We start from the raw sequence: 12,954 nt of genomic DNA, 5'->3' as shown, positions 1-12,954 counted from the left end.
TCACACTGAGCACGTGACAGACGTGACAGTCTGGAGACGCTGTGGAGAACGTTCTTCTGCCTGCAACATCCTCCAGCATGACCAGTTTGGCAGTGGGTCAGTCATGGTGTGGGGTGGTATTTCTTTGGGGGGCCGCACAGCCCTCCATGTGCTCGCCAGAGGTAGCCTGACTGCCATTAGGTACCGAGATGAGATCCTCAAACCCCTTGTGAGACCATATGCTGGTGCGGTTGGCCCTGGGTTCCTCCTAATGCAAGACAATGCTGGACCTCATGTGGCTGGAGTGTGTCAGCAGTTCCTGCAAGAGGAAGGCTTTGATGCTATGGACTGGCCCGCCCGTTCCCCAGACCTGATTCCAATTGAGCACATCTGGGACATCATGTCTCGCTCCTTCCACCAACGCCACGTTGCACCACAGACTGTCCAGGAGTTGGCGGATGCTTTAGTCCAGGTCTTGGAGGAGATCCCTCAGGAGACCATATGCCACCTCATCAGGAGCATGCCCAGGCATTGTAGGGAGGTCATACAGGCACGTGGAGGCCACACACACTACTGAGCCTCATTTGGACTTGTTTTAAGGACATTACATCAAAGTTGGATCAGCCTGTAGTGTGGTTTTCCACTTTAATTTTGAGTGTGACTCCAAATCCAGACCTCCATGGGTTGATAAATTTGATTTCCATTGATCATTGTTGTGTGATTTTGTTGTCAGCACATTCAACTATGTAAAGAAAAAAGTATTTACTAAGAATATTTCATTCATTCAGAATGTGGATGTGTTATTTTAGTGTTCCCTTTGTTTTTTGGAGCAGTGTATATCTAACCATACATAGACATATATATATAGACTTACCATACAGTATATCTCTTATAGACATGTATATCTTACCATACAGCTCTTATAGACATATATATATCTCCCTGTATAGCTCTTATAGCCATATATATCTCCCTGTATAGCTCTTATAGACATATATACAGTACATTCTGAAAGTGTTCAGACCCATGGACTTTTTCTACATTTTGTTGCATTACAGCCTTATTCTAAAACGGATAAAATAGTTTTTACCCCCTCATCAATCTACACACAATACCCCATAATGACAAAGCGAAAACAGATTTTTAGAAATGTTTGCAAATGTACAGTCGTGGCCAACAGTTTTGAAAAAGACACAAATATACATTTTCACAAAGTCTGCTGCCTCAGTTTGTATGATGGTAATTTGCATATACTCCAGAATGTTATGAAGAGTGATCAGATTAATTGCAATTAATTGCAAAGTCCCTCTTTGCCATGCAAGTTAACTGAATCCCCCAAAAACATTTCCACTACATTTCAGCCCTGCCACAAAAGGACCAGCTGACATCATGTCAGTGATTCTCTCGTTAACACAGGTGTGTGTTGATGAGGACATGGCTGGAGATCACTCTGTCATGCTGATTGAGTTCAAATAACAGACTGGAAGCTTCAAAAGGAGAGTGGTGCTTGGAATCATTGTTTTTCCTCTGTCAAACATGGTTACCTGCAAGGAAACAAGTGCCGTCTTCATGGCTTTGCACAAAAAGGGCTTCACAGGCAAGGATATTGCTGCCAGTAAGATTGCACCTAAATCAACCATTTAACGGATCATCAAGAACTTCAAGGAGAGCAGTTTAATTGTTGTGAAGAATGCTTCAGGGTGCCCAAGAAAGTCCAGCAAGCACCAGGACCATCTCCTAAAGTTGATTCAGCTGCGGGATCGGGGCACCACCAGTACAGAGCTTGCTCAGGAATGGCAGCAGGCAGGTGTGAGTGCATCTGCACACACAATGAGGCGAAGACTTTTGGAGGATGGCTTGGTGTCAAAAAGGGCAGCAAAGAAGCCATTTCTCTCCAGGAAAAACATCAGGGACAGACTGATATTCTGCAAAAGGTACAGGGATTGGACTGCTGAGGACTGGGATGAAGTCATTTTCTCTGATGAATCCCTTTCCGATTGTTTGGGGCATCCGGAAAAAAAGCTTGTCCGGAGAAGACAAGGTGAACGCTACCATCAGTCCTCTGTCATGCCAACAGTAAAGCATCCTGAGACCATTCATGTGTGGGGTTGCTTCTCAGCCAAGGGAGTGGGCTCACTCACAATTTTGCTTGAACACAGCCATGAATAAAGAATGGTACCAACACATCCTCCGAGAGCAACTTCTCCCAACCATCCAGGAACAGTTTGGTGACGAACAAGACCTTTTCCAGTATGATGGAGCACCTTGCCATAAGGCAAAGGTGATAACTAAGTGGCTTGGGGAACAAAACATTGATATTTTGGGTCCATGGCCAGGAAACTCCCCAGAACTTAATCTCATAGAGAACTTGAGGTCAATCCTCAAGAGGCGGGTGGACAAACAAAAACCCACAAATTCTGACAAACTCCAAGCATTGATTATGCCAGAATGGGCTGCCATCAGTCAGGATGTGGCCCAGAAGTTATTTGACAGCATGCCTGGGTGGATTGCAGAGGTCTTGAAAAACAAAGGTCAACACTGCAAATATTGAGTCTTTGCATCAACTTTATGTAATTGTCAATAAAAGCCTTTGACAATTATGAAATGCTTGTAATTATACTTCAGTATTCGATAGTAAAATCTGACAAAAATATCTGAAGACACTGAAGCAGAAAACTTTGTGGAAATTAATATTTGTGTCATTCTCAAAACTTTTGGCCACGACTGTATATATAAAAAACTGAAATATTACATTTACATAAGTACTCAGACCCTTTACTCAGTACTTTGTTGAAACACCTTTGGCAGCGATTACAGCCTCGAGTCTTCTTGAATATGACAGAACAAGCTTGGCACACCTGTATTTGAGGTCCTCAGCGCTCTGGAGATGGTTTTCATCAAGGATCTCTCTGATCATCTTTCCCTCCATCCTGACGAGTCTCCCAGTCCCTGTCGCTGAAAAACATCCCCACAGCATGATGCTGCCACCACCATGTGTCACCGTAGGGATGGTGCCAGGTTTCCTCCAGACGTGATGCTTGGCATTCTGGCCAAAGAGTTCAATCTTGGTTTCATCAGACCAGATAATCTTGTTTCTCATGGTCTGAGAGTCTTTAGGTATCTTTTGGAAAACTCAGAGCTGGCTGTCATGTGGGAGTGCCTTCCATCTGGCCACTCTACAATAAAGGCCTGATTGGTGGAGTGCTGCAGAGATGGTTGTCCTTCTGGAATGTTCTCCCATCTCCACAGAGGAAGATGGGAGAAGATGGGAGAACACAGTTTTGAGACCTTCAATGTTACAGATATTTTGTTGGTTCCCTTCCCCAGATCTTTGCCTCGACACAATCCTGTCTCGGTGCAATCCTGCCTCGACACAATCCTGTCTCGGTGCAATCCTGTCTCGACACAATCCTGTCTCGGTGCAATCCTGTCTCGGTGCAATCCTGTCTCGACACAATCCTGCCTCGACACAATCCTGTCTCGGTGCAATCCTGCCTCGACACAATCCTGTCTCGGTGCAATCCTGTCTCGGTGCAATCCTGTCTCGGTGCAATCCTGTCTCGACACATTCCTGTCTTGGTGTTCTACCGACAGTTCCTTCAACCTCATGGCTTGGTTTTTTTCTCTGATATGCACTTTCAACTGTGGAACCTTATATAGACAAATCATGTCCAATCAATTGAATTTACCACAGAGCTCAATTCCAAGTCTCACAGCAAAGTGTCTGAATACTTACTTTCTTATGTACATATAGCAAAACACTGTTTTCGCTTTGCCAATATGGGGTATTATGTGTAGATTGATGAGGGAATCATAGTGGACAGAGCATAGTGGTGGCTGCATCATGTTATGGATATGCTTGTAATCGTTAAGGACTGGGGAGGTTTTTCAGGATAAAAAATACATGTAATGGAACTAAGCACACAATCCACAGCACAGGCAACATCCTAGAGGAAAACCTGGTTCAGTCTGCTTTCCACCAGACACTGGGAGATGAATTCACCTTTCAGCAGGACAATAACCGAAAACACAAGGCCAAATATACACTGGAGTTGCTTACCAAGAAGACAGTGAATGTTCTTGAGTGGCCGAGTTACAGTTTTGACTTAAATCTACTTGAAAATCTATGGCAAAACCTGGAAATGGTTGTCTAGCAATGATCAACAACCAATTTGAAGAGCTTGAAGAATTATGGGTAAATGTTGCACAATTCAGGTTGGAATCCTGAAAGACCCAGAAAGACTCACAGCTGTAATCACTGTCAAAGGTGCTTATATATGTAAATAACATATTTATGCATTTCATTTTCAATAAATTAGCTAAGATTTCTAAAAGCATGTTTTCACTTGGTCATTGTGGGGTATTGTGATGTCATTATGAGGTATTGTGATGTCATTATGGGGTATTGTGATGTCATTATGGGGTATTGTGTGTAGATGGGTGAGAGAAAACAAGACATTTAATCCATTTTGAATTGAGGTTGTAACACAACTAAATGTGGAGTAAGTCAAGGGGTGTGAACACTTTCTGAAGGCTCTGTAACTTGATTAAAATAACTACATAAAGTACTTAAGGAGATTCCCCAGAGGCTTGTTGAGTGTGTTCTTGTTAAATCATTCAAACCCTCTCCACCCTAACCCAATCCTGACTGGTATGTTTTCTCCTTCTATCTCCACCCTAACCCAATCCTGACTGGTATGTTTTCTCCTTCTATCTCCACCCTAACCCAATCCTGACTGGTATGTTTTCTCCTTCTATCCTCTCCACCCTAACCCAATCCTGACTGGTATGTTTTCTCCTTCTATCCTCTCCACCCTAACCCAATCCTGACTGGTATGTTTTCTCCTTCTATCCTCTCCACCCTAACCCAATCCTGACTGGTATGTTTTCTCCTTCTATCCTCTCTCCACCCTAACCCAATCCTGACTGGTATGTTTTCTCCTTCTATCTCCACCCTAACCCAATCCTGACTGGTATGTTTTCTCCTTCTATCTCCACCCTAACCCAATCCTGACTGGTATGTTTTCTCCTTCTATCTCCACCCTAACCCAATCCTGACTGGTATGTTTTCTCCTTCCTACCCTCCTCTCTGGTATGTTTTCTCCTTCTACCTCTCCAACCCAATCCTGATTGGTATGTTTTCTCCTTCTATCTCCACCCTAACCCAATCCTGACTGGTATGTTTTCTCCTATCCTCTCCACCCTAACCCAATCCTGACTGGTATGTTTTAATAATATATATGTCTTTAGCCTTCTATCATCATAAATTCACGTATGGGTGGTCCCGGGGATAACCCAATCCTGACTGGTATGTTTTCTCCTATCCTCTCCACCCTAACCCAATCCTGACTGGTATGTTTTCTCCTTCTATCCTCTCCAACCTAACCGAATCCTGACTGGTATGTTTTCTCCTTCTATCTCCACCCTAACCCAATCCTGACTGGTATGTTTTCTCCTATCCTCTCCACCCTAACCCAATCCTGACTGGTATGTAATATATAATAATAATATATGTCATTTAGCAGACGCTTTTATCCAAAGCGACTTACAGTCATGTGGTGCATAAATTCTGACGTATGGGTGGTCCCTTCTATCCTCTCCACCTAACCCAATCCTGGGTATCGAACCCACTAATCCCTGGTATGTTTTCTCCTTCTATCAAACCCAATCCTGCGCCATGCTCTACCAACCCAATGAGCTACACAGGACCATGTTTTCTCCTTCTATCCTCTCCACCCTAACCCAATCCTGACTGGTATGTTTTCTCCTATCCTCTCCACCCTAACCCAATCCTGACTGGTATGTTTTCCTTCTATCCTCTCCACCCTAACCCAATCCTGACTGGTATGTTTTCTCCTTCTATCTCCACCCTAACCCAATCCTGACTGGTATGTTTTCTCCTTCTATCCTCTCTCCACCCTAACCCAATCCTGACTCCTATCCTTTTCTCCTCCTCTGGTATCCTCCTTCTATCCTCTCCACCCTAACCCAATCCTGACTGGTATGTTTTCTCCTATCCTCTCCACCCTAACCCAATCCTGATTGGTATGTTTTCTCCTTCTATCCTCTCCACCCTAACCCAATCCTGACTGGTATGTTTTCTCCTTCTATCTCCACCCTAACCCAATCCTGACTGGTATGTTTTCTCCTTCTATCTCCACCCTAACCCAATCCTGACTGGTATGTTTTCTCCTTCTATCCTCTCCACCCTAACCCAATCCTGACTGGTATGTTTTCTCCTTCTATCTCCACCCTAACCCAATCCTGACTGGTATGTTTTCTCCTATCCTCTCCACCCTAACCCAATCCTGACTGGTATGTTTTCTCCTTCTATCCTCTCCACCCTAACCCAATCCTGACTGGTATGTTTTCTCCTATCCTCTCCACCCTAACCCAATCCTGACTGGTATGTTTTCTCTTTCTAGGGCAGAAAAAAAAACTGAAGTGTTAAGCGACGATCTTCTGCAGGTAAATAAGTATAAGTGTGTGTGTGTGTGTGTGTGTGTGTGTGCGTGTCTGTATGTGTGTGTGTGTTTGTGCCTGTGTGTGTGTGTGATTTCTGACCTTCTTGTTAGCATGGTGTCTGATACATGTTGCTGTGCTGGTCTAGGTGGAGAAGCGGTTGGACCTGGTCAAACAGGTGACCCACAGCACTCACAAGAAGCTGACCGCCTGCCTGCAGGGCCAGCAAGGGGCTGAAGAGAGAGAGAAGAAATCTGTCAAGTCTCCCACTGTAAGGACCTATCAGATTCCTGTTTTTTCAATGTGTCAGTGAGTCCTGTCCTATTCAAATAAACCAGGAATAAATAAAAGTCCATAATATCCCCATTCACAGTGACAGAGGAACATGTTCTGCTACCTTGTGTGGTGATATGGTATGGTGATATGATATGGTGATATGATATGGTGATATGATATGGTATGGTGATATGATATGGTATATGGTGATATGATATGGTATGATGATATGGTATGATGATATGATATGGTGATATGATATGGTATGATGATATGATATGGTATGATGATATGATATGGTATGGTGATATGATATGGTATGATGATATGATATGGTGATATGGTATGGTGTGGTGATATGGTATGGTGATATGATATGGTGATATGGTATGGTGATATGATATGGTATGGTGTGGTGATATGATATGGTGATATGATATGGTATGGTGTGGTGATATGGTATGGTGATATGATATGGTATGATGATATGATATGGTGATATGGTATGGTGGTGGTGATATGGTATGGTGATATGATATGGTGATATGGTATGGTGATATGATATGGTATGGTGTGGTGATATGATATGGTGATATGATATGGTATGGTGATATGGTATGGTGATATGGTATGGTGATATGATATGGTGATATGGTATGGTGGTGATATGGTATGGTATGGTGATATGGTATGGTGATATGGTATGGTGTGGTGATATGGTATGGTGTGGTGATATGGTATGGTGTGATATGGTGATATGGTATGGTGATATGGGTGATATGGTATGGTGATGGTATGATATGGTATGGTGATATGGTATATATGGTGATGGTGATATGATATGGTGATATGGTATGGTGATTGATATGGTGATATGGTATGGTGATATGGTATGGTGATATGGTGGTGATATGGTATGGTGTGGTGATATGGTATGGTGGTGGTGATATGGTATGGTGATATGGTATGGTGTGGTGATATGGTGATGGTGATATGGTATATGGTGGTATGGTGATATGGTATGTGATATGGTATGGTGATATGGTATGGTGATATGGTATGGTGATATGATATGGTGATGGTGATATGGTATGGTATGGTATTGATATGGTATGGTGATATGATATGGTGATATGGTATGGTGATATGATATGGTGATATGGTATGGTGATGATGATATGGTGATATGGTATGGTGATATGGTATATGGTGTGGTGATATGGTGTGGTGATATGGTATGGTGATATGGTATGGTGATATGGTGTGGTGATATGGTGTGGTGATATGGTGTGGTGATATGGTGTGGTGATATGGTGTGGTGATATGGTGTGGTGGTGATATGGTATGGTGATATGGTATGGTGATATGGTATATGGTATGGTGATATGGTATATGGTGATATGATATGGTATGGTGATATGATATGGTATGGTATATGGTATGGTGATGGTGATATGGTGATATGGTATGGTGATATGGTATGGTGTGGTGATATGGTATGGTGAGGTATGGTATGGTGATATGGTGTGGTGATATGGTATGGTATGGTGATATGGTATGGTGATATGGTATGGTGATATGGTATGGTGATATGGTATGGTGATATGATATGGTGATATGATATGGTGATATGGTATGGTATGGTATTGGTGATATGTGGTCCTTCTGTAGCTCAGTTGGTAGAGCATGGCGCTTGTAACGCCAGGGTAGTGGGTTCGATCCCCGGGACCACCCATACGTAGAATGTATGCACACATGACTGTAAGTTGCTTTGGATAAAAGCGTCTGCTAAATGGCATATATTATATATGATATGGTGATATGGTGTGGTGATATGGTGTGGTGATATGGTATGGTGATATGGTGTGGTGATATGGTGTGGTGATATGGTGTGGTGATATGGTATGGTGATATGGTGTGGTGATATGGTGATATGGTATGGTGATATGGTATGGTTGATATATGGTGGTGATATGTATGGTGATATGGTATGGTGATATGGTATATGATATGGTGTGATATGGTATGGTGATATGGTATGATATGGTATGGTGATATGGTATGGTGATGATATGGTATGGTATGGTGATATGGTATGGTGTGGTGATATGGTGTGGTGATATGGTATGGTGATATGATATGGTGTGGTGATATGATATGGTATGGTGATATGGTATGGTGGTGTATGATATGGTGATATGGTGTGGTGATATGGTATGGTGATATGGTATGGTGATATGATATGGTATGGTGATATGGTATGGTGATACGATATGGTCTGGTGATATGTATGGTATGATATGGTATGGTGATATGATATGGTGATATGGTATGGTGTGGTGATATGGTATGGTGATATGGTATGGTGATATGATATGGTGATGGTGATATGGTATATGGTGTGGTGATATGATATGGTATGATGATATGGTATGGTGATATGGTATGGTGATATGGTGTGATATGTGATATGATATGGTATGGTGATATGGTATGGTGGTATGGTATATGGTGATATGATATGGTATGGTGATATGGTATGGTGATATATGGTATGGTGGGTATGGTATGGTGGTATGATATGGTATGGTGATATGATATGGTATGGTGATATGGTATGGTGTGGTGGTATGATATGGTATGGTGATATGATATGGAATACCGTATGTTAATTCTTGCTGTCTTGTATCAGAAAAAGCTTCCACTAACCATCCTGGCACAATGTATGGTAGAAGGAGCTGCTGTGTTGGGGGACGACTCTCTACTAGGGTGAGTCCCTGTATACGCACTCACTCACTCACTCACTCACTCACTCACTCACTCACTCACTCACTCACTCACTCACTCACTCACTCACTCACTCACTCACTCACCTTTTTTATGTTGATTCTGCCATAATTCCACTCTGTCCTCTTTGACCTTGTTCTCTATTTGATGCATTCTGATTAGCTGAAGCCGGGTCCTAGCTGACGTGATTGGCTATGGCTGCGTTCTATCTGACGCTGTGATTGCTTGTGGCCGGGTCCTAGCTGATGTTATGATTGACTGGGACCTAGCTGACATTGTGATTGGCTGTGGCAGGGATCCATCTGATGTTTTGATTGGCTCTGCTCCCTAACAGGAAGATGCTGAACCTGTGTGGGGAGACAGAGGAGAAGCTGGCCCAGGAACTGATTCAGTTTGAGTTCCAGATAGAGAAAGATGTGGTGGAGCCTCTCTATGAGCTGGCTGAGGTGAGTCCTACTGTCACTATGACAAGGTGAGTCCTACTGTCCCTATGATGAGGTGAGTCCTACTGTCACTATGACAAGGTGAGTCCTACTGTCACTATGACAAGGTGAGTCCTACTGTCACTATGACAAGGTGAGTTCTACTGTCACTATGACAAGGTGAGTTCTACTGTCTCTATGATGAGATGAGTCCTACTGTCACTATGACAAGGTGAGTCCTACAGTCACTATGACAAGGTGAGTCCTACTGTCACTATGACAAGGTGAGTTCTACTGTCACTATGACAAGGTGAGTTCTACTGTCACTATGACAAGGTGAGTCCTACTGTCACTATGACAAGGCGGGTCCTACTATCACTATGAGCTGAGTCCTACTGTCACTATGATGAGGTGAGTCCTACTATCACTATGAGGTGAGTCCTACTATCACTATGAGGTGAGTCTTACTGTTTCTATGATGAGGTGAGTCCTACTGTCACTATGATGAGGTGAGTCCTACTGTCACTATGATGAGGTGAGTCCTACTATCACTATGAGGTGAGTCTTACTGTCTCTATGATGAGGTGAGTCCTACTGTCTCTATGAAGAGGTGAGTCCTACTGTCTCTATGATGAGGTGAGTCCTACTGTCTATGATGAGGTGAGTCCTATTGTCTCTATGATGAGGTGAGTCCTACTGTCCCTATGATGAGGTGAGTCCTACTGTCTCTATGATGAGGTGAGTCCTACTGTCTCTATGATGAGGTGAGTCCTACTGTCCCTATGATGAGGTGAGTCCTACTGTCCCAATGATGAGGTGAGTCCTACTGTCACTATGATGAGGTGAGTCCTACTGTCCCTATGATGAGGTGAGTCCTACTGTCACTATGATGAGGTGAGTCCTACTGTCACTATGATGAGGTGAGTCCTACTGTCACTATGATGAGGTGAGTCCTACTGTCACTATGATGAGGTGAGTCCTACTGTGTCTATGATGAGGTGAGTCCTACTGTCACTATGATGAGGTGAGTCCTACTGTCACTATGATGAGGTGAGTCCTACTGTCACTATGATGAGGTGAGTCCTACTGTCACTATGATGAGGTGAGTCCTACTGTCACTATGATGAGGTGAGTCCTACTGTCACTATGATGAGGTGAGTCCTACTGTCACTATGATGAGGTGAGTCCTACTGTGTCTATGATGAGGTGAGTCCTACTGTCACTATGATGAGGTGAGTCCTACTGTGTCTATGATGAGGTGAGTCCTACTGTCCCTATGATGAGGTGAGTCCTACTGTCTCTATGATGAGGTGAGTCCTACTGTCCCTATGATGAGGTGAGTCCTACTGTTTCTATGATGAGGTGAGTCCTACTGTCCCTATGATGAGGTGAGTCCTACTGTCCCTATGATGAGGTGAGTCCTACTGTGCCTATGATGAGGTGAGTCCTACTGTCACTATGATGAGGTGAGTCCTACTGTGTCTATGATGAGGTGAGTCCTACTGTCCCTATGATGAGGTGAGTCCTACTGTCCCTATGTTGAGGTCAGTCTGACTGTCACTATGATGAGGTGAAGCCTCTCTTTGAGCTGGCTGAGGTGAGTCCTACTGTCTCTACGATGAGGTGAGTCCTACTGTCTCTATGATGAGGTGAGTCCTACTGTCCCTATGATGAGGTGAGTCCTACTGTCTCTATGATGAGGTGAGTCCTACTGTCACTATAATGAGGTGAGTCCTACTGTTTCTATGATGAGGTGAGTCCTACTGTCTCTATGATGAGGTGAGTCCTACTGTCACTATGATGAGGTGAGTCCTACTGTCCCTATGATGAGGTGAGTCCTACTGTCTCTATGATGAGGTGAGTCCTACTGTCACTATGATGAGGTGAGTCCTACTATCACTATGAGGTGAGTCCTACTGTCACTATGAGGTGAGTCTTACTGTCTCTATGATGAGGTGAGTCCTACTGTCACTATGATGAGGTGAGTCCTACTGTCCCAATGATGAGGTGAGTCCTACTGTCCCTATGATGAGGTGAGTCCTACTGTCCCAATGATGAGGTGAGTCCTACTGTCACTATGATGAGGTGAGTCCTACTGTCACTATGATGAGGTGAGTCCTACTGTCTCTATGAAGAGGTGAGTCCTACTGTCTCTATGATGAGGTGAGTCCTACTGTCTATGATGAGGTGAGTCCTACTGTCACTATGATGAGGTGAGTCCTACTGTCCCTATGATGAGGTGAGTCCTACTGTCACTATGATGAGGTGAGTCCTACTGTCACTATGATGAGGTGAGTCCTACTGTCCCTATGATGAGGTGAGTCCTACTGTCTCTATGATGAGGTGAGTCCTACTGTCACTATGACAAGGCGAGTCCTACTGTCCCTATGATGAGGTGAGTCCTACTGTCACTATGATGAGGTGAGTCCTACTGTCTCTATGATGAGGTGAGTCCTACTGTCCCTATGATGAGGTGAGTCCTACTGTCCCTATGACAAGGTGAGTCCTACTGTCTCTATGATGAGGTGAGTCCTACTGTCCCTATGACAAGGTGAGTCCTACTGTCACTATGATGAGGTGAGTCATACTGTCTCTATGATGAGGTGAGTCCTACTGTCACTATGATGAGGTGAGTCCTACTGTGTCTATGATGAGGTGAGTCCTACTGTCACTATGATGAGGTGAGTCCTACTGTGTCTATGATGAGGTGAGTCCTACTGTCTCTATGATGAGGTGAGTCCTACTGTCACTATGATGAGGTGAGTCCTACTGTGTCTATGATGAGGTGAGTCCTACTGTGTCTATGATGAGGTGAGTCCTACTGTCCCTATGATGAGGTGAGTCCTACTGTCCCTATGTTGAGGTCAGTCTGACTGTCACTATGATGAGGTGAAGCCTCTCTTTGAGCTGGCTGAGGTGAGTCCTACTGTCTCTACGATGAGGTGAGTCCTACTGTCTCTATGATGAGGTGAGTCCTGCTGTCACTATGATGAGGTGAGTCCTACTGTCTCTATGATGAGGTGAGTCC

The 12,954-nt window shown here is 43.8% G+C and overlaps 1 pseudogene; it reads left to right on the top strand.

The window, feature by feature from the left end:
• The first annotated feature begins 379 nt into the window (after positions 1-379).
• The window catches only part of LOC124022807, a 53,336-nt pseudogene continuing 40,761 nt past the window's right edge, over positions 380-12,954 (top strand).

The sequence above is a fragment of the Oncorhynchus gorbuscha genome, unplaced genomic scaffold (genome assembly GCF_021184085.1).
Source record: "Oncorhynchus gorbuscha isolate QuinsamMale2020 ecotype Even-year unplaced genomic scaffold, OgorEven_v1.0 Un_scaffold_1433, whole genome shotgun sequence".
Taxonomy (NCBI): Eukaryota; Metazoa; Chordata; class Actinopteri; order Salmoniformes; family Salmonidae; genus Oncorhynchus; species Oncorhynchus gorbuscha.
Note: the sequence above shows the minus strand (reverse complement) of the source record. Positions and strands in the feature narration are given on the sequence as shown.